General features: G+C 40.2%; 1 protein-coding gene across 2 annotated transcripts in view; it reads left to right on the top strand.

The window, feature by feature from the left end:
* Positions 1-9,489: 9,489 nt before the first annotated feature.
* LOC117248757 (gamma-aminobutyric acid receptor subunit pi) overlaps positions 9,490-22,089 on the top strand; it is a 69,896-nt gene continuing 57,296 nt past the window's right edge. The window contains exons 1-2 of one of the 2 annotated variants that reach the window (XM_078160714.1): positions 9,490-9,701; positions 12,908-13,007. The gene's annotated coding sequence lies outside the window, so the exon portion shown is untranslated. The remainder of the gene's footprint in view (positions 9,702-12,907; positions 13,008-22,089) is intronic. The other variant, XM_033614009.2, reaches the window with a different exon arrangement.

The following is a 22,089-nucleotide window of genomic DNA, read 5'->3' as shown; positions in this document are numbered from 1 at the left end:
GGTGCTGAACACCCAGAGAGCTGCCCGGCCAGGCAAGATATTTTTTCACTGTTTTGTACATTTTAACGCAATTTCATTCCCACATTTGTGAAAGAAAAGCACAACACTTTTTGGGAAAGTCTGTGACTAAACCATCAAATCTGATAAAGGTTATTTAAATGCTGAGCCACAGCAAAAGAGGAATGGATTGGAATCATAAAAGAAACATATCGTAACCCTAATTTCTGGGGGAAGACAACTCATTTTGATACAGCAGCTCCTCAACATACACATAAACAGTATGTATGTTTCTGGAGTAAACCAGCGCCCTATAGTGAGTACCAAAATACTAATAAGAATACTAATAAATAAAGTCCTCTCTCTGCTCCTCTCTCTCTCTTTGTACTGTCAACCAAAAGGCAAATAACCAAACAATGCGTTTTATATCTAATAAGAGATATAAACTGATACATTGATCCAACTTACAACATCATTCTAGATAGATAGACCATTTGATCTTACACTCTTACCTGAACCTGGCTCTTTTTTTTTTTTTTTTTTCCGAAAAAACAATCTTATATCCATGATGAGGCTGTCTGTCTGTACACACACGCACACGCACACACACATACACACACACACACACACACACACACACACAATATTGAGTTATAATGTTAATGCACATGACATAACAGATAGCTTCCAATGTTACCACCTGTAACGTTTCCTAGCTAGAAAAAACGTCAGCTAACGGGGAAAGGTGGGAGGGATGGGGTGGATCAAACCATTTTTGAGGCAAGTGGGGGGGGGGGGGATTCAATTTAGGGGTGCTTCAGCACCCCCAAAAATGGGCTAGAAACGCCTATGTAGTGTACAGTGAGTTTTTAGGGTGTTTGTTGTTGAAGACAGCTGCCTGCTTCACCCCAAAATTATGCTATTAGAAAGTAAACAAAAACACATCAAGTCCTGTAAACATATGACCACAGAGGTTGGTAAATGTTGTGAAATGGTCTCTGTCAGGTTTAGGCAACAAAAGTACTTGGTTAGTTTTAGGACTAGATCTTTGGGTTAAAATAGGTATGTTATGTAAGTTCAGCTATGTAACAACCTAGGTACATACATTCAAGTGACGCACATGACATAAGCTAAGTATGTTGCGTAAGTTAACTTACGTGCATAAGTTAAAATAACTCAATGTTGACTTTGGTTTCACATGGGACACAAACACCAATCTCCCGGGAGAAAGTCCTGTTTTTTGACCAATCCATTGAAAGAGACTTCATCCCTACACAGACTTTGTCGCTCTTTATACTACATCACCTGACTTCCTCTTTTGCTCCTATCATAACCACTAGAGGTTGCTGCCTGACAAAAGACCTAAATATGGGTCGTAATCATGAACTGTATGAAAAAAATGGACCATGACATCACCTATCGGTTTGTGGGCTCCCGTTTTGGAGTTTGGCATTTCAGCCATAGCCATCATGTTTTTGTTTTTTTTTTTGAGATAGGAATGACCATATTTGGACAAGAGGGTAAAGCTGAGGAGGAGGGAAGGTGGAGCCGACTCATTTACTGTGTTGAGACCTTGCAGACAGCCTGTCACTCAAATCAGCCACACCCTTAATTATGCAGAACTTTAAGCCTTAATATAATGTAAACAGGTGAGTTATTAAAAATTCATTCCTGTACAGTTGTAATGAAGGGATAATTAGCAAAAGAAACGAAAATAGTTATTTGTACCAGGCTGTAAACATGCTTATTTCTGCTGTAAAGTTGTGCATTTTAACATGGGCGTCGATAGGGATTGACTGGCTTTTGGGGCCAGCCTCAAGTGGCCATTAGAGGAACTGCAGTTTTTGGCACTTCTATGCCAAAAAAGGGTGAGGGGGCTGCTGGGTTGTAATACGCTGCTTGTACAAATGACCAAGTTAGGGGAAGACAGTCTCCAAAAACAGTAAAGTTAAGTGTCTCTTCTGGTTGCCTCATAGTTATGACAAGACTTCTGGAAGTTCCTACGTCCAGCTGTTGTTTGCTAAAAGGTAATAGTAGTAGCTTACCCCCAGCCTCTGGTCTTTATGCTAAGCTATGCTAATCACCTCCTGGCTCTTGTGTACTTAACACACAGACATCAAAGTGGCACTGATCTTCTCTTCTGACTCTTGGCAAGAAAGTGAATACATATTAAACTATTTCTTCAAGAGAATTCTGCAGAATTTACCCCATTAATTAGGTGTTTTTTCTTTTGGAATGCACAAAATGCACACCTCCTTCAAGAAAACACAGGTGTTGGTGGTTTAAGGTCAACAGGCTGAAGGTAAGACAAATGAAAACATCAGCAAACCGCAGTCTGGGCTGAAGCTCATGTTCAGCCATTTTCAATGCATTCTTAAGTAACCAGGGCGAACACCAGGGAAGAAGATCCCAGAAAAGACCAGATAGGATTGCATCATCTAGAATTACATTTGCTCTGGCAATATCTCTAACCTACAGGGACAACAAGTCACTAACTCTCAAACTACTTTTGAGCCCTTGTGACTGTTTTTGCAAGTACAGGGTCATTTGTAACTGAGCAGCTCTGGGTGAAGCAAATGTTTCTACAACGGTTTGGAGTGGAGAAAAAGAAACCGAAGGTGTGAGCGCTCAAAGTGGGATGGTCTCCAGTGGACTCGGATGACTCACATTTTAGTACAATAACTTCAGCATGATTCCACTGTAGGTGTAATATTTGCTCTCATCTTTTTATAGTGTTTTGTTTACTTCAGTCTCTGCAAAGTTGGTTTGTCAAATGGCAGTACTGTACTGTTTTGACTTGATGAATTTTCGTTTGAAGGTAAAACCTAGAGTATCAAATTAACAAGCTGACAGACTGACAGGTGATGTAACCTCAAGGCTATTCTGACAGGAAATGAGATAAAAAGGGATGTTACTTTTACAACATAAAAGAAAGTTTTTTCCTTTCTTCAGGTAGATGTGACTAATAGTAGCAAATCCTTATATTTGACGCTTGCCAGTCTGAATGCGTCTGGATTCTCTTTCTGCCCAATAAGCAATGTCAAGCTTTTCCTGGGTATGTGTGGGCAAACGTACGTGAGTAAAACAAAGGCAGAGAGAAAGACAAAGACAGGGAGCAGGGTTGAATGAGTGAGGGATCAAATGGGGAAAATATTTACACAGAGGAGTGAGAGATGAAGGATGTCACAGGAAGGGAGAAAGGGAAGAAAACAGGAAAATGTGTTGTGGGAACCAATTAAAGTTGTGCTTCTACCTGCTCCACGGATGCTTGAATTAGTAGTGTCTATGGGTAACTTTTACAAAAATGATCATCTTCTTATGTCCCTGTTTAAAATTCATTTCTTTAATAAAAAAAGTAAGAAAGTACGTACTTTTAATGACTCAAGATCCCTTCTAGCTATGCAAAATAAATGACATGCATAGTTTAACATTATTTAGCCGGAAAGTGACACGATTTTTTAGCAGTGTAATTACTTTCTCAGCTAATGACACACCATTGCAACATGCATGTTCTGATTTATTCATCAACCCAGCACGGCTGTTTTGTGACACATCATTCTTGCTTTGTACACCGGGTTATTCCAGTTATCACAGCGCCAGTGTTGGGGAACACTCGACACAAAAACAATTTAATATGAACACACCAGAAAAATGAAAGGATAGAAACCTCAGGTGGAATGACAAGGCAGTCAGCTCCCTCTCTGACATCTGTTCCTGTGAAAGGAAAGCAAGGACGCCACTAACAGTTTACCCCAGATACCACAGTCCCCTCTGGCAGCAGCATCTGTCTAATGAGGGTGCACAGTAGCTCCTGTGAAGCCAGACATAACGGCGCTTTGATATCACGGAGTTTCCAACTTTTCAAGAAGGCACGACATAATGAGGATGAAAAAGCTCAAATGCTAAAATGTAAGATGTCTCAGAGATCCAATGTCAAAAAATCTAATTCCACCAATCTGTATCCAGATGCTTCATCTCGTATTGCATTTGCAAAAATCTATCCGAGACTTTGCACGGGGAACATCTTGACTGTGTGCTACTAGTCAATATTTCTTTGTCTAGTTTGCAGGGTACAAGCCGAGCGCCGGGCATATAATGAATTGGACGTGGTTAAAGTTTAATGTGGTGGTTTTTGCTGGCTGCCCGTCAGGGGCTCCAACCTGACAATAAATCTAGCAGGTGTGACTGACAGATAAATAAGGGAAACTGTGGTCTTACGCCATTAAAGATAATCAATACTTCAACACCTCTTAATAGGCTACACAAGATAGTAGATAGATAGAACAAATTGTAAATGATTAATAGTTATATTGTTTATTTACTGTAAATGAATGCCAAATAAACAACTTTAAATATTCTAATATGTAAAAATATCAATAAAACCTGGAATACAGCCATGGACATATTATGAAACAATGGATATCTGGATAGAGACTTGTAAAATACCCCAGATCCTTCGTACATATCATATGAACACCAACTAACGACAGTGTTTGTTTGTAATTATTTTGAGTGACATTGTGGTAATTTTCTGTCCCTCTGTAGTCATTTACATCTCTCTGTAGTCATTCTGTGTCTCTTTGTGGTCGTTTCATAGTCTTTTGATTGCCTTTTCAACAAGAAATAACAGTCACCTCACACACAGGTTTCAATGGGGCCAGGAGCCTGAGGCCTGTGCCCGGTTGGCCACATCAGTAAAATATCTATGATACTGTTAAGCCAACTACCTATCACCTTCTGACCCTGCTCTATGGTAGGGTGCTCGACACTTTTGATGAGTGTTGTTCATCAGAAATTAAACAGTCATGCTTTGTTATCAATTAATGCTTCAGCAAAATGTTTCAAGTCTTCTCCATGGTAACCAAAGACTCCCTGTGTTTTCTTGTGGTCTGAGTCTATTGCTGTCACGTTCAGTGAACCATCATCTGCACAGACAGCTGTTTAAAATCACACAAATATCAAGCTGTTTATGTTTTTAACTTACTAACCATATCTACATTGGCTGATCAGCCCCCACATCAATGAATCAGTAAATACAAACACTGTTGATTTCTTCCCGTGGTCGTGTCATGAAAAATATTTTGGCTGAGTAAATATCTGCTGTCAGTCAGCCTGGTGAAGGCAGTTTGACCTGCCTCTGTCCTCTCAGCTCGCCAGGAGCTGCTGCAGACATAAGGCTGCTTCAGTGGAAGGAGATGCTGAATGCAGGTCAGAGTGGACACAAAACTACTATCTCTATGGGGACAATAGTAACACTTGCAACTACAACGCATGACAAAATATGATTTTGGCAACATAACAAAATTGTTCAAGTGCACAATGTGACACTTTGTTTCCATCGAAAATAAGTCATTTCTGTTGAGCGACACCCTTCAAAAGTATCTAGCGCCCAAACATGGCTGTGTTCAGAAATACTAACTCTGGCACAAACTGGACTGTCAACAAATTTGGAAGTCTTTTGGAAAGTACCACTCAGTTTTTCATAACGCCACACTCTTGGAGCTGCAGGGCAGACTCTGGGCACTCTGTCTGGGGGGATGGAGCAGCAAAGCACCAAGTGGAGGAAATGTGTAATTGACTCAAGTGTTCATTAATTCATGCAGAAATAGAACGCAAACAACAGGATTTACAAACACACACCTATATATCAGGCTTTATGGGGGCATTTAAGATAAGATAAGATAAGATAAGATAATACTTTATTGTCTGTTTGCACAGAAATTTGTCTTGCTTGGCTGGATGGCCAATCAGATTCCGGGGTCATGTCTCCCTTGAACACTCCCTTGTATGTGGCTGCACATGCTACTAAACCAGCTGGCTAACTAGCTTGAAACAATTGTGAGCTTAGTTTATTACTCTTAATAGACAGTGTTAAGGGCAGCAGCCAGCGTTTGCTGATTTATTCAGTTACGTCTGCCACTTTTTGAATGTTTGAATGTAAAAAAAAGTTGATCCTCACCTAGTTTGTTGGCTGGCTAGGTAGGTAGTATGCCTGCTAGAGGTCTGAAGAGGTCTGATACTGTGTCTGTGTATTGTGTTTATTTACAGCAGCAGCATCAGTTGGTTCAAAATATGAATATGAAGTAACATCCAGTAAAGTTCATCAGGAAAATAAATTATGAAATAACATTTCACAAATTTAATTTTTAATAATTTCCTAAGTTTCAAATTGTTAAAAAAAAAATCAAATTTATTTAGATTTTTATTTTATTCATTATTGAAATTATTCTTTCTTACATATAGGCCTATATGACACAGTGTTTTCATGTGATTATTTATGTATTAATTTTTTTTTTTTTTTAAATTCAATGATGAGCTGTTTGCATGTCCATGGTTCTAAATTATTCCAAATATAAAGTCAAGATAAATCTCTGCTACATAAAATGATTGTCAGTTAAAAATAATGATGCTATAATAGTACAGAGATTGTTGCCATATGGATATTGATCTTCACCTTTCCAAGTGAAGGGCGGCTGATGACAAGGAACCAGCTCTGCAGAGCCTACCCTCTTGTGTGTTTGATAAATTGCGGATGAGTGATTTCTGAGGCTTTGCACTGAAATCCATCACGCAGATGGAGAGGGCAAGGTCACCTTGCAGCTGAATGAAAATGCTTTTTCAAATAGATGAATTGTTTAAAGGTAAAGATTGTATTTGTTGGAATGTTGCATAATGCATGGCCATGCTAATATCCCAGCAAGCTCTACTTGTACTGTGGTCAAATGTTAAATGATTGGACATGACAGAGACTGTGGAGACTGAAACATTACAACGACTTACTTCACTGCCACACTGAAAAAAATTATCTTTACTGCTACATTTCTGTAAATACAGTAGAACTCATTGAATATGAATAATGTATCACACAGTTGACCCCTTGAGAGCTCAAGAGATCATTGGACAAATGCATAAAAGCTTTTGGTTTCAGGGTGCACCTTTAATCTGAGCTCCTCTGGTGACCCAGGTCTAAGTGATGGAACTCGGAGCACACAGCCCACATAAATCATGCATAAAACATGCACATGGCCATACAACCCTGGGTAAAACGGTTCGGTGAGAGCAGCAGCAGATGAATGAGGGCTCAGGTGGATGTGGGGAAATACCAGGATTCAGATGTGACAGAGAAGATATAAGGGGGAGATTCATCACAAGCAGACCTGTCGTTTCAGCAAAAGGTTGAGAGCTGGGTGTCCTTCAAGTTAGAGGCCTCAACTTTTCACCTCTGCATAAAGATGGGGAAATGACACGGGGACAGTCCCCGGTTGGAATTTCAAGGATATTCAGAAGCCTGTTACACACTACAAGGACAGCAAGTGAGGGCAGGCGGCAATCATTTCTGGATGTGAATTTTATGTCTTTGTTAATTGGTGGGATTGATGAATGGACAGAGCACTAACAAGATTTAAACAGTCATGACTATACTCTATTATCTTCTACTGTTCGACATAGAGTGTGTTTGAAAAAGTGAATATTTTTGCAGCCAATCTCACAAACTACTGGACCAGTCAGCTTCATATTTTGTGTGCATGTTTATGACTGTATGCTCAAGGACCTCTTGTGGTTGTGGTGATTCACAATTGTTGAAAAACCTGCTTTATTAACCGTTTTATACTGCCATACCGACTCCTCACTCCACTTAACCGTCTGCTGGGGGCTGCAGGTTTTCAAGATATTGGCTCAGCTAAAAACAACAACTTACCTAGTCTGTTGCGTGCCACATTTTGGCCTTTGTGTGGCTCAAAAACTGACATCCATAGAAAAATTTGGTCTCATTTTAAACTGAAGCATCTACAGATTAATGGCGCAGTACCTTGACTGTAACAGAGCCTTCCCTGATTTATCGAGCTGTAGCATACAGACAAAGTTAACACTGCTAAAAGCCCAGTATATTTCACATACAGTGCCTGTTAGCAGGAGAACTCAATGTGCCAATGTAAAATGTGCCATGGTGTGTCTGCTGGAATAACAAGAATTGTCTGGACGTAATCAGCTCAGGCATCTGCCTGGCAGAGATCTGCACTGTACTGAGTGCACTTTTCTAGTTAATATAAAGTCATATCTTTATATGATGAACAAAAATCATGGTCATGTATTTTCTGATATTTTATTTTCTTTGCAGTGTTTATGAAAACGTACCAGGTACATTCATTCCCTTATTTATTTTTTTTTAAATTCCCTAACACTCAAAATAAAGGTGGGAGAGGGCAGCATGTGGCAAAAGTGCTAGGCCAAATTCAAACTAATGATGTCACATCCACAGAGTCTGAGTTGCCAGGTCACAGCGCTTTTGACCTTTAGACTTTTCAGCACCCTTTGGCAAAAGTAAGTGTAAAGGAGTGTGAATGTTGCTAAAATGCCACTTCCCCTGACTGCAAAACTCTCTGTGGTCATTTTGCATAACCCAAAATATTGGTTTTGAGATTTTAAGTTTATTCACAAGTTCTTTGAATACCAAGACATTTGTATTAGATTTTTTTCCCCGTTTTTCTCTCACTGAACTCAACCAACAAAATGCATCTAGTAAATCTCTGCTTCTTTGAAAATACAATCTATAGTGTAGCTCCATTCTGCTAATGCTTCAAAGATCCCTACGGGGAACTCATCCTGTTTTCGCTTCCTTCCACAGTATGGTCAGGGATCAAGGATCAGCTAGAGAGCAGCCTCCCTGGAGGTTGAAGCTAATACATCAATGGGTGGAAGGGATTCTTTGTCCTACTTAAGCATGCTTCAGCTGAGTGGCTTGAACCCTCTCCCGCTTGAATGGTGGTCTCTAGCACTCTCCTGCCCTACCATGCAGCCACTGAGTGGCAACAGTTATGGCACACGTGTGCTAAGATCGGATCAGCTGCTGCCTGACTGACCGCCCCTCACGCCCCTGGGGGTGTTTTGGATGGAAGTGTTCCCGGTATACCACGCAGAGGCAAAGAGGTGAGGCCTAAGGAAGGTTGTCGAGCTCCATCCATCAAGGGTCAACACCTTGGCACAAGGTCCTCCATCCTGACTTGTAGCCCCTGAGCGTTCTGCCCTGAATTTTTAACCCAACTTATTTTTCTCTCTAAGGAGCAGATTAGAAAGTATAATAGCTTGAAGTGCTGCTGCGAAGCGTTAAACGTGCACTGACAGGATTAATGTCACTTGATTTCTTCAAAGTACCAAAATAGAGATGGAATGATAACATACAGCATGTGTTGTGTGTCATAATAGATTATGATTCCACTGTGATTCCTTTGATTTAAAATATGTGAATCGCTGTTGAGTGTTTCAGTCAAATACTCATTAAATTTCTGGTTGTCTCATGTGAAGGTGTTGATGGAAAAAAAGCCTTAGTTGTGGCTTAAAATATCGCTTCCCCCCTCATACTGTAACAGAAGGGCAATGCACAGTCGACATCATCATGACAGATATTTTTGGCATTCATCTTGGGCAGCTTTGGAGACTCCAAATCAGCCGCGAGTCCATGGCGTGCGTCATTGCGCAGCGGCGCGTCCAGCCCATAGTGGTTAATGGGAATCCGCTGACGGGGCACAACCAGTTGTTCGTGCGGGCATATGTATGCGCGGATCAGCAGGTGCTGTGTTTAACAAAACTGGATGGAAGTCACGGTTACAAGCACGCCGATCTGAGGGGACATTCTCACGGTACGGACTCTTATTTCCAGGATGCGCTGACATATATGACATGCTCACGGCGATCGGCAGTCACAGGTAAAGTTCGGATTTTAACTTTATTTTCCTGGATGTTTTTTTGTTGAAATGGTGGGCGGCAACCTGTTCATGTTTGCTGCGCCTCAAATTTTGGAGACGTTTGTTGTCTTGTCGTGCGCCTTTTTCCTCACCAGCGCGCCTTTGAATAGAGCGTGCCGTCTAATTCAGGCTGGATACAAAAGTCCGCTGATGATTTTCAACTTTGAAGTATGGAGTGATCTTTTGTTTAAGTCCGAAAATATCCAAAAATATGTAAAAATCTTCATGCGTAGTCTACAATTTCAGGCGTATCTCGGTGTTACTTAATAGCCAAATGCATGGTTTGCCTCTGTGTGTGTGTGTGTGTGTGTGTGTGTGTGTGTGTATCCATACGCACACGCACGCTCCCTAAATCCTGCTGCTTTCAATTAATTCTGTCTGTGTAAGCCGTTGGTGCACCAGTGCATAGATGATGCTCTTTCTTGATGTGAATCAGGGTTAGGAGGTTAACAAGTTTTTGCTTAACCACACAAGCCACTTTGATTGATTTTTCCCCATAGGGCCATTTTTTTGAGATTGTGCTCAGTTTATGATAGGAGCAACATTCCAGTATTCCAGCTGTGGTCAAGCTCATCAAGCAAACTGTAACCTTTAGGTGAGCACTGGAGGGATTTTAAGAATGATGGTTATCAAAGTGGCATGAAGGTGAAGGTTATGGTATTAATTTAATACACACCCTCAGGGTGATGTGGAACCTGCCTTATAGCGGTGTCTTTATAGGAAGTGTATGTTACCAGGAGACTAAATGGAGAATTTATCTGGGTTAAACACTACAGCCTGTAGACATTCACAAGCCAGTCTAACCTTGTGTATTAGATAGTTCTTATCAACGGTGGTGTCTGCTTTGGCCAATCTTTACCCAGCAGCTCCACATCAGATAAAAACAGTTAAGCTGTCAAGTCAACAGACAAATGCTCCCAGCAATGCTATGATTCCACTCTGATAAAAACTAATTTAAATCAACGCTAACACTCCATGAAGCCTTGTGATGAGTTTCCCCAAGTCCTCTTCTAATTTCTGAAACTATATTTACCGCGATGATAATGCCTGTAATCAGCAGAATAAGCACAGACTGTAAGACGTACTTAATTGGTGCAGATTTTTGTTCTCTCTCTGGGTATAAACTGCCAGCTGCCTTTCAGATTTAGCTCTCACAGTGCAGGCCAGTCAACACAACCAGGCACGGAAAGGGAGAGGAATGAGATTTACATAAATAGAGTTGTGTAGAGATAATGGAAAGGCTCTCTGTTATCATCAAAACCCCAGAGCTGGGGGTGCGTTTTCTATCTCAGATAGACAACATAGAAGAATCAAAATATGGCAGCCTTAAACAACATATTGAAGTATTGGAGTGGCTTCGTTTTGAGTTTTCTCGTTCCGTATTGATTTATCCCCCTCTCCTGTTTGCTTCTGTTACCTGCTTATTGACTGCTTTCTGTGGTTTATTAAGCTAAATAGGAGCGTTACCTTGTGGAGCACATCCCATATGACAGGTGCAGACATTATGATCCCACTTTTTGTTCTGTTTGATATTTGGCACTGAATTCAAAACATTTTAGACTCACCAGGTTTGTTTGCAGTGCAGGTGCATCATGGCAGCAGTTGTGTCACTCTCTGCTTTTAGTCTCATGGGTTCTTGCCTTGGCTCAAGGGCACAGCGTCATGTGTCATCGGTAATACAATCTGATGGCCTAAGTCCTTCTGGTATTGTCCATTCTCGAGCTGTCACAGTGTCCACATGTGTCTTCAGATCAACTGGATTCCCCTCAGGCTTTTCTTTTCAAAGATTACACGTAATAACATGTGAAATGTGGCCAAAGCCCAGAGGGGTGGTCATACAGGACCAGAAGCTCTCAAACAGTTATATGCAGTGTGTGAATGGGTTATTTCTGAGAGGAAAAGTTTGACGTTATTGGTCAATATGCTTTTTCACTTTCGTTCAGAAATAGCATTCTATAGATTAATAATAGCCTCTTGGATAATGCTGGCATTTTTTCTACCATGTGTATTTAGTAATTTGCAATGTCCCTTCTCATTGAAATTAAACTGCGACTGAAACTCAGAGTTTAACATATCTTGATACAACATTTTGTATGCTATCAAACAAATCAGTTACTGGTTATGTTAGGTTTAGGAAGAGAACCATGGTCAGATGTCCTCACATTATGTACATGTTGTAAAGTTACATATTTTAGGTTTCGGAAAAGAAACATGGTTAGGATCATCATTAAGTACCTGAAGTTACGCACTTAATGTTACGTTATGTAATGTGATGATGTGACGATGTACCTTAAATAACTCAAAATTCCCTGGTTTCAAACAAGACATGAAAAGTGGTCTCCTGGGGTAAAGTCCTGTGTTTATGTGACCCATCCACCACCCCAACATGTCTCCTTACTTGGACTTTGGCATTACTTCCTTCTTTACTTCCATCAGTGCATTGGTCACGTGATTGCAGCTTTCACGAGTACATGGGTTGTATTTGAAATAGGGTACATTACTTCTGGCAGGTATACATACAAACTCTGCAATGTTATCTAACATGGAAACACAGAATTCCTCTGTACAGTGACCCATGTTATAGCATGAAAATTAATTAATCTTTGTCTCTGAAAAATCACATTTTGTCCAATACTTTGGTTTGGTGTGTGGCTCTGAATACTACAGTTTCCATGACCCTTCGCTGCTGTTGCTATGAAGAAAACACCAGATATAGAAGCACAAATCAGAGCGGTAGTAAATTCCAAACACTTTGTTGTTGCAGCTGGGAATTCATCCAAAACTGAGTCAGAATCCAAAAGTGAATGAACTTTATCTTAAGATTTTTATAGTTTTCTCCACAGTGAACTTTAAAGGGATAGTGCACCCAAAAATGAAAATTCAGCCATTATCTACTCACCCATATGCCGACGGAGGCTCTGGTGAAGTTTTAGAGTCCTCACATCCCGTGCGGAGATCGGCGGGGGGAGCGGCTAGCACACCTAATGGCTGACGGTGCCCCAGACTAACGTCCAAGAACACAAAATTGAAACCACAAAATATCTCCAACATGCTCATCCGTAGTGTCCTGAAGCCCCGACATAAAAAGTTGTTTCGAAAAACGTCATTTGAACTCTGTTTTTAGCCTCACTGTAGCCTGTAGCTCTAACTGCTTCTCTGTGCTCTAGGGCACCGTCAGCCATTAGGTGTGCTAGCCGCTCCCCCCGCCGATCTCCGCAAGGGATGTAAGGATTCTAAAACTTCACCAGAGCCTCCGTCGGCATATGGGTAAGTAGATAATGGCTGAATTTTCATCCCTTTAACTCCCCGAAAATGAAGCCAAAACATCTCGGTTGCCCCCTGGTGGCTGGCTGGGGTATAGGTCATAGACCCAGCCCCCTCCAAGTTAGCAGACATGGGCCAAAATGAAAAAAACAAACAAACAAACAAAAAATAGCACAACTTCAACTGTGAAGTAACATTGTCTTGATGAAAAATAAGTGAGATTTTCACATCTGGAACCAAGGGCGTTCGAAATAGATCCTTGCAACTTTGCAGCTCTATAATGATTAATTAGTTAGCGTTTTAGGTGGAGCTTTGGACAGAGCCAGGCTAGCTGTTTCTCCTGTTTTCAGTCTTTGTGCTAAGCTAACCCTATCCAATAACATTCTTCTCCTCTAACTTTTGGCAAGAGGACCAAAAAGTGTTTTTCCTGCGATTTGGAACAATCCTTTAAACACCATCCCTACTTCATCATTATAACATCCATTTTATAGCTTTTCCATCTCCTCTGATTCCTCCTCCTCATCATCTTCACCACTATCATCGCTGCTCTAATTGCAAGCCCGCAAATTCCCTCCCCATACAATACGTTTGAGCGGCAACACTGCTGACTCATCCCAATAATAATGCAGAGCGATGGACACTAGAGACCTGTCTGAGATGATGAGAAGTAGAAGTCACTCAGAGCCTGAATCGACTCGAGGCTTCTAAACCCACAGATGAAACAGGGGAGGAGAGGCCTCCGCCTAGTTGAAGTCCATAGAGTCCCTAATGTTTCTGTGAGACGTTGCCCTGGCGTGTTTGAAAGAGAGAAGGAGATAGAGCAAGAAAGAAAGCAAGAGTGAAAGGTCTCTGTTGGGCTGTGTGCTGAGGAGTACACAGAGTAAAGTCACTTTTATAAAATAAGAAGTGTTGGTGAGACTGTGGCAAGAACCTTAAAGACCCTACACTGACAACATCACTTAGATTTTTTGATGACAGATGAAATTATTCTACCACACAGTGAAATACTCCATTACTCTTTCCCATCACTCTCACATTAGGGATTCTTTAAGAGCTTTTTTTGTTCCAGTACAGTTGTGGAATTTCTAAAGAAATCTATGATAAGCGAACTAGACTGGAGTTTGAGTGCATGGAAGAGTACTTTCATGTTGTGTGTATGAAGCATATTGGCTGAAATGGTGTCAGAGTCAGATATTTTTATTTTTTTCCCCCTTTTCTTAGATTATGGATGGATTGTGACAGAAGGCTGTATCAAGTTCATTAATTGTTGGCATATGTTTCACCATATCTTTAGTCACCTTTGTCTCATAGTTTTTCTCCTAGATTGAATAGATCAGTTACATATCATAAACTCTGGTGAAAAACGGAAAAAATCAAACTAGAGGAGCTCAAGCTGTTACAGCAGAGATGGTCTAATGTTGCCAAGGCCTAGAAATTACCGATGCTGGTAGGTGAGATAAGACAATAATGTGCTGAAATGTCTGGCTGAAATGCGGTCAGAGCTGATCCCTATGAGAGCATTTGTGTCTGCTTGGTAGCCTACTCAGTAGCCTATTTGCTGATTCCCTAAGTTGAGGTATCAAAATCAGTGTTGTAAACATGTGGATTTGTTCATGCTTTAAACCTGGACTGAAGGTTACAAAAACGAGCCATAAAAAACACGTAGCAAGGAACCCAAAATACTTTTCTTATTACTACTTAATGATGCACGGGTTGACCTACAGCCAGCACCGTGGGTCAGCTGGTTTGGTTAAGCTTCAAAATATGACAGTGTTCTGTGTACGTTATGATAAATTGAAACATTATGCAGTAATCCAACTTCCACCCTCTCTTCACCTCTTTCTGTCTCTCTCACACAACAAGCAGCTTTATCATCAGCGTTGCTGCGCACAGGCTTTCCGTTATTCTGCTTCTGACCAGTAAAATCAGTTCAAGTCCAAACATATTTAAATCTCTTCACTCATAATGTCCAGTAAAAACTTTTCCCTCTGGAAATATATGCCTAACACCATGTCCTAGCAGCAAGCGTCTCTCTCTGTCCACACTAAATCAGCACTTCTGTAACGTCATGTAAACAAACCACAATAGTTATCAGCTGTGTGATCGAGATCATAGGCTTAAAATGCAGCCAATTAAAAGATGGGTCAATAGGCAACTTGCTGTCTCTCTGTTACTTTTTAAAAGGGAAAACACATGTTTTGTGATAATTTCGGGAAATGATATCCATGGGTTCCATCCATCAATGATATCATGATATCCAACAGCAAGTTGGTCATTACCAGAAACGTTAAGCCCCAGTTGGCTCTCATATGGTTGGTTGGTGCGTGCTTTAAAAAACCCTGAACCATGAATGACTACCACCTTCAGTGAATTATATTTAATTTCCCCTTATGCCTGAATTGTAAGTGAAATATTCACTTTATAGTGTAAAATAACATGGGAAAAATGTGCACATAGCATGCAGGCTACACAAATTTGGCTCAAAGCTCCCCCTTGCAATGTTTTGGGTTAAAAAAAAAGTAGTGTAAATAGGTCTTTTTTTTCCATTGCAAAAAAAAGAAAAAAAATTGTCACATTAAGAATGAGCCTACTGGTGTCCCTGTAAGCTATGCTAATAGCAGCATCCACAGCAGCTCAGTGCTACTGGAATGCAGGCATAATCAATGTAATTAATTACACCTGTGGGCATAATTATTACAGTACAGTAGACCTGTGCTTCTTCTGCTACATGTCACAATGTCTGCTTTGAAAAGGCCTGTTACAACTATGTAGCACTACTGCTTGCCTACTCACCTAGACAAAACTACTCAGTGTTTGTTTTGTAACTATTAGTAAAAGAGGGAACAAGGAAGCCATTTTGAACATGATTCGGTTGGCCTATTCGGTAAGAGTATTGAAAACTTGTTTTTAGCATGGTTAGCTAGCTTGCTAGCTAAGAGGACCACTTGTGTTAACGCTGAGATAAATAAAATGTAGGCAAATGAATACAGCTGTTTTAATATGTGTCATGCTAACAAGTAATTACTAGCTTTTAGCTAGCAGAGGATATGTTAGGATTAGTACATTGTTTACATATGCTCTTGTTTACAGAACAATGATGGCTAGCTAACCAGACACTATATCTATTCTGGATAATGATTTCCCTCTTCCTGCTGTAGTGGCTTTGGTTCCAGCTGGTTACACTTAAGGCAAAGAGCAGAAATTAGCCATGTATGAAAAGCTTTTCTGTTGTCATTTTGTCTTGTGTTTCATCAGAACCTTTGAATATTGAATGAAAAAGAAAAAGAAAACTTTTACTGCATGGATAATTTTAATAGCTGCCTCAAGTGTAACCAGTGTGCATCAGAGCCACTAGGGGAGATCAGGGGCAGTTGTAACATCTCAAATTGCACTAATCAGAAATAAGACAGAACCATGAATGAAACTCATTATGCATGTTAAGTCCAAAACACACCGGCGCTGTCACATGACGGCGGCGTCATTGACATGAGTCAAGTGCCACCCCCAACACACACAGAAAGCGTCGAACTGCGGGGCATCAATCGGAATTCCGTTGCACACTCCACTCCACTAGGTGGCGGTAATGTGACTAGCTGGTTGCCAACCGCCAATTAGAACAAGAGACGAGGAAGTGAGTTGCTTAAGATAGATGGTGCCAAAGTTCTTCTTCTCTGCTCTTCAACATAGCTGCTGCCACGGGAGCTGGGAAGTGCAAAATAGGCTTTTCTCTGAACAAGGTTTGAGCCATTTCAATTTTACACATTTATAAGGGCCATTTGTAACATCTCAAACTGCATCAGTGAAACCCAAGGTAAGGTAAGGTTATTTAATATTTACCTGTGGGTACATTTGGTTTGCACTAGAGACGAGGTATGACTCTTTAACAAACAACACTTTTGTAATTGCTCTCTGCCTGCCAACTGATGTCTCACACTTGATATGGCTAATTCTACTTTTTAAATTAATTGTTTATTGGATATTAAATTGTTTAAACTATATCTATATTCTTGGAAGTTAGGCTAGTTGTTGTCTTTGCTATTTATATGAAGGTATTAAGTATACTGTTACAATTGCCCACATTTGTTGTTACAGTCCCTCCTGCACATGAGGGCAGATATAATATTTAACTTATAATGTTTCAATCAGTGTTGTGACTCGTAGATTACTTGTAAAAAAATTAATGACCATCAACAAGTAGAATACAGATACAAGTTACATACATTAAAATTGTATCCCAATAGCTCACAAGGTTTTTTAGTAATAACATAAAAATTTTTTTTTTTTACAATTGACCCTGGCTTCCCTACAACAGGAATCAATCTCTGTTATAACTATGGTGACTGGTTAGCTAGTTATCATCTGTTAACAATAGCATAAACAATGTTCTCTTACACGAGCTTGAAAATCACTGCCATCATTCAGTAAGTAATGGCTATTATGAAGAGAAATGAAAATAATTGGAGTAAAGGGTGAATTTGAGTATGGACAAGCAGCTCAGAGGCCACAAAGATTGACATGCTATTGATGTGACTCATCCAGTATGCCTAGAATAAGTACCTTGAAGAGCGACAAAAGAGAGAAAAGCCAGAGAATTAGATGAAGTGACTCAGTTCTGCCTGACACATCTTTTTTATATTCGCTCCTGCCCTTTTCAAGTCAGCTTAAAATCAAATTGCCAGCAGTTGGAGTCACAGCTGAAAGACAGGCTTCACTTTGGAGGGCTGTTACCCATCCTCCCATGTTGGAGTGTCCTTCATCATGATGGTCACTGAGCCTGGGTGGATGCAAGAGCAGATTTGACAGACGAACATGGGCTGAAGAATGGAGATATCTGTGCATTAGATGAAACGCTGCCTGACCTGGGACGCCGATAAACCATGGTCTCATCTCCTAAAATAACAAGTAAGCAAATATTTAGTGCTTTGAAGATTAGGGTCAAAACTGCAGTCGTCAATAGCCAGCTTTCTTTGTGCACAGTTTTACATCTGTGTGTGTTTACAAGTATATTCTATTCTGAAGTTTTGTATTGTGAATGTTAAACAAGGCCACAAAAGCTTGACTGAAATCTGTAATGTATTCACTTTATTTATAAATCAAAACGTTGTCAACAGACAGTGACAGATGAATTCAATTACAACTGATAGTGAGAAAACAAAAAATAAATTATTGTGTGCTTTTCCCATTTACTGTTTGATCCATCAGCTCCACTCACTCAGTAACTGGGGCATATACAGACAATGATAAAATCTTACGTCCAGTCATTTTAATGATGGAAGTCAAAAACTTTGTTACAAAAGGAGCACTGATGTGAATTTTGTAATTATTTTGCCACCTTATTTTGAATCCAGGGGTGTGCTTCATTATGCTAACTTAGGGCCTGTCTCAGCGTTGTGTTTTCTTCTGAGTGCCAGCATCTTTATGCATCTGTGCCGGTGATAGCCATGGCTGGAGGCATTATGTTTAGGCTAGTCCGTCCATCTGTCCATCCCATTCTCGTGAATGCAATATGTTAAGTTCACGTAAAGATAATTTCTTAAATTTGACACAAACATCTACTACGACTCAAGGATCAACTGATTAGACTTTGGTGGTCAGGGGTTAAAGGTCACGGTCACTGTGACCTTGCGTCTGTCTAATTTCATGAACCTGATATCTCAAGAAGGAGATATCCTTTTCCATTTGAGGGAATTCCCTCAAATTTGATGCAAACGTCCAGTTGGACTCAAAAATGAACTGATTGGAATTTGGTGGTCAAAAGTCAAAAGGTCAAGGTCACTGTGACCTCAGAAAACCCATAGTTCAGGAATTCATACACTAATGACAAAATTTCACTTAAAAGTCTAATAGGATAAAATGATAAAGTGATGACATTTTATATCCAAAAGGTCAAAGGTCAGCTTCACTGCAACATCGTAATGTTCTGCAAAACCACATTTCTGGCCATTATTCAGTGTCATAGCTCAAGCACAGAAGGGGAGACATTTGGTTGGATACTGAGTTGGTGACACTTGCGTATCCACCTTAAAACTTTGCTGATTGTGCAGATCTTCTGTGCTGCCATTTGCTAATTTGGGTACTGTCTATCCTGAGCTGTATGATATGTCAGTCAGACACTACAACAAATACAGAAAGTAGAGTCTTTTGCTTTAATCTCAGTACACTTTGTAAGCTTGTTGTTGACTGTGTAGTAAACCCTCAAAGTAGATAGCTATGTGGACACCCAACTTTATGCCTCCTTACGTCCTCTCTACTCTACTAGAAAACGGGATCACACAACATCAGTATAACACGTAATTTATAGTTCTGCGTTGAATCGTCATGTAGGTTACGGCGTAGACTCCACAACGATTTGGAGCCTACGCTGTAACCTACGCCGTAGCCTAATGTGCAACTCCCCAGAATTGTAACTACATGTCGCAGTGACGCAGACCTCTGGTCTGTTGTGGTATACTGAAACCATTTCCCTCAGGGGAAACAAAGCTTGTATTTACTTGTAGTTCACTGATAAGAAACACTAAATTGTGAAGACAGTAAAGCCTCCACTACAATAGCATTGTAAGTCTTGTGTGACTTATCCTTCAGGAATTTATACTTAGGGATTTATCCAGGTTTCATATGAGAAGAGGGAAAGATCGCCGGCCGCTAGGCTAATCTATACAATGTAAAATGCTGTACACTTGTGCTAATAACGTTAGCATGTTGTATTTGCTTAAAAAACGTGTTTAGTACAGGACAGTTGTTTTGTCAATGAACTTTGTGAGTTGTAATGGAGCAAAACTGTGTAACCCTAACCCTTTGTTAAATGTTGCCGTTGTCCCTGGTTTTATATGAGAAGAGGGAAAGATTGCTAGTTGCTAGGCTAATTTATACAATGTAAAATTCCATAGGCTTGTGCTAATAATGTTAGCATGTTGTATTTGTGGGGAAAATGTGTCCGGATTAACACAAGTGTTAATGCTGCGAGTTGTAGTGAAGCCAATTTGTGTGCTTGTTTTTCAAACTGTCTCTATTAAGCCATGTTTATGTGTGTTTTGGGTGCGTTTTGAATCAACTAAACTACAGCACTTCACAGAAACCTCTGCTGCTGACTAGTGTTTTGGAGGTGTAACTGCAGAGTGACACAGACACACTACCGCAGAAGTAAAAATGCTCACAATGGAATAGGCGACGTGCGTAGGCGACGTAAGTAGGGTCTGCGCACAACCATAAATCTCCTTTAAGCCTGCCTTCACTGGCTTCCTGTCTGTTTTAGGATTGATTTTAAGATTTTATTGCTTGTTAATAAGGGTTTAAAGGGTCTGGTGCCACCTTATCTAGCAGAACTATTGTATTTTCATACTCCAGTTAGAGCACTGAGGTCGACCGATCAGATGCTCCAGGATGCTCCAAGAAAAGGCCCTAAATGCCTTATCCTCTGTTGTGCTGCAATTTTCTCTATTATATTTATTTTCTCTTCTGTTCCTTATTTTTGTTTGTTTCTGTATTTATCTGTTTTTATACTTGATGACTATTAAGCACTTTGGTCAATTGCGGTTGATTTTAAATGTGCTCTACAAATAAAATTTGACTTGACTTGACTCCCACCACCCGGTAATCATTCCCCCTGCGTCGCCATGGAGGATCTTCCAATCCCATAAGTGTACCTTGAGGAGAAGGGGAGTGAGGAAACACAGGTGTCACTTCCTCTCACCTCTCTATCACATCTTGCAAGGAGGAGATAAGACGCAAGTGAGGGAAGCAAGTGAGATACATAGGCATAATTAAAAGCACCTCAAGACTCTAGCTGGTTAAAAGTCTGTTGCTGTATTATGTTAATTTGAGTGTCTTCTCACATGCAGTTAAGTTTTCCTTTTCTTGCACTGGGGTAAAAACTAATTTGGATCAATATGTGATGGGTGATGCTGTCATCTATGCACTGAAGCATGCAAATCGTCTTTTTGCAGGATGCTCTCCAGAGTTCAATAATCCACATTAACCGCACATACTGTCTCATATCACATTACACCTTCCATCTTTTTCATTCTGTTGGTTTGTATTTTGAATGTAAAACCATTCAGATGAGAACTATCCTCTTGACATTCCTTCCTAAAATATAAAGCGATATCAGATGCAGTCAAGCATTTGCATTGAATGCCCAGTCTAAGTTTTAAAAGGGTATCCCTCATGCCATGAATAGTTCCCCTGGTTATGCGCTGTGATGCACTGACTGAATTGCTTCCATATGAGTGGGCGTCATTTAGCCCTTTTAATGCATTACCAGGCTGCATGTGTAATCATTTATAATGGCAGTCCACAGTAGGGGTCCAAGCATAAAGTGCTGATAAAAGAAACAGAATGTCTAATACATGTAATTGAAGTATTTAACATACAAAATGGCAACTTGTAATTAGTATTTGCTGGAGAAAGAGAAAAACTGAATGTGGTCCGTATCAAAATATTTTAGAGCTCTGGATTCTCACGCTTTTAAAATGCTGAAAATACATTCCCACTAATTCCCCTAACTCTGCTGCCCACTGAGTGCGTTTCAGTTTATACTGTCTCTAGTGCATCAGTCCAAAAGTAACACTTTCATATTTGGTTTTTAATATCCTTCATTGAGCTTAAATCACTGTGAAGTGGTGCACCCTGGGGTGTAAGTGGAGCATTTGCTCAGTCTTCTGTGACTGACAGGTCAGCCAAGAGATTGACGCAGTGGAAATATGATGACTGACCTTTTTTCTTGCTAATGTACAGCACTGAAAAAATATTGCTTTCACAGCAGCTGTTCATTTGAAAGGAGTTTAAATGATTAGGCTATACACAATGGTAATATCCTTTATTATTCATTCAGCTCACTTCCCTGGACTACCACACACAGCGTGTACGATTGGGCTGCTTCCTCAAATGAGCAATGCATGGATTTTTTAATGTTAACCTCTCACAAGGAAAACATAAAGTTAAGTTAAATTCATTGTGCACTAATGCTAAAGATAGTTAAGGGACTGTTTAACTTACTAATACTGTAGCTGAAGACATATCACCAAGAAACAAACAATAGCCCATGAGACATCAGTTTGTCAACTTGACTTCTTGTTTGTTGCGTGTT

Source organism: Epinephelus lanceolatus, chromosome 17, assembly GCF_041903045.1.
Source record: "Epinephelus lanceolatus isolate andai-2023 chromosome 17, ASM4190304v1, whole genome shotgun sequence".
Taxonomy (NCBI): Eukaryota; Metazoa; Chordata; class Actinopteri; order Perciformes; family Serranidae; genus Epinephelus; species Epinephelus lanceolatus.
This window is presented reverse-complemented; position numbering and strand designations above follow the sequence as displayed.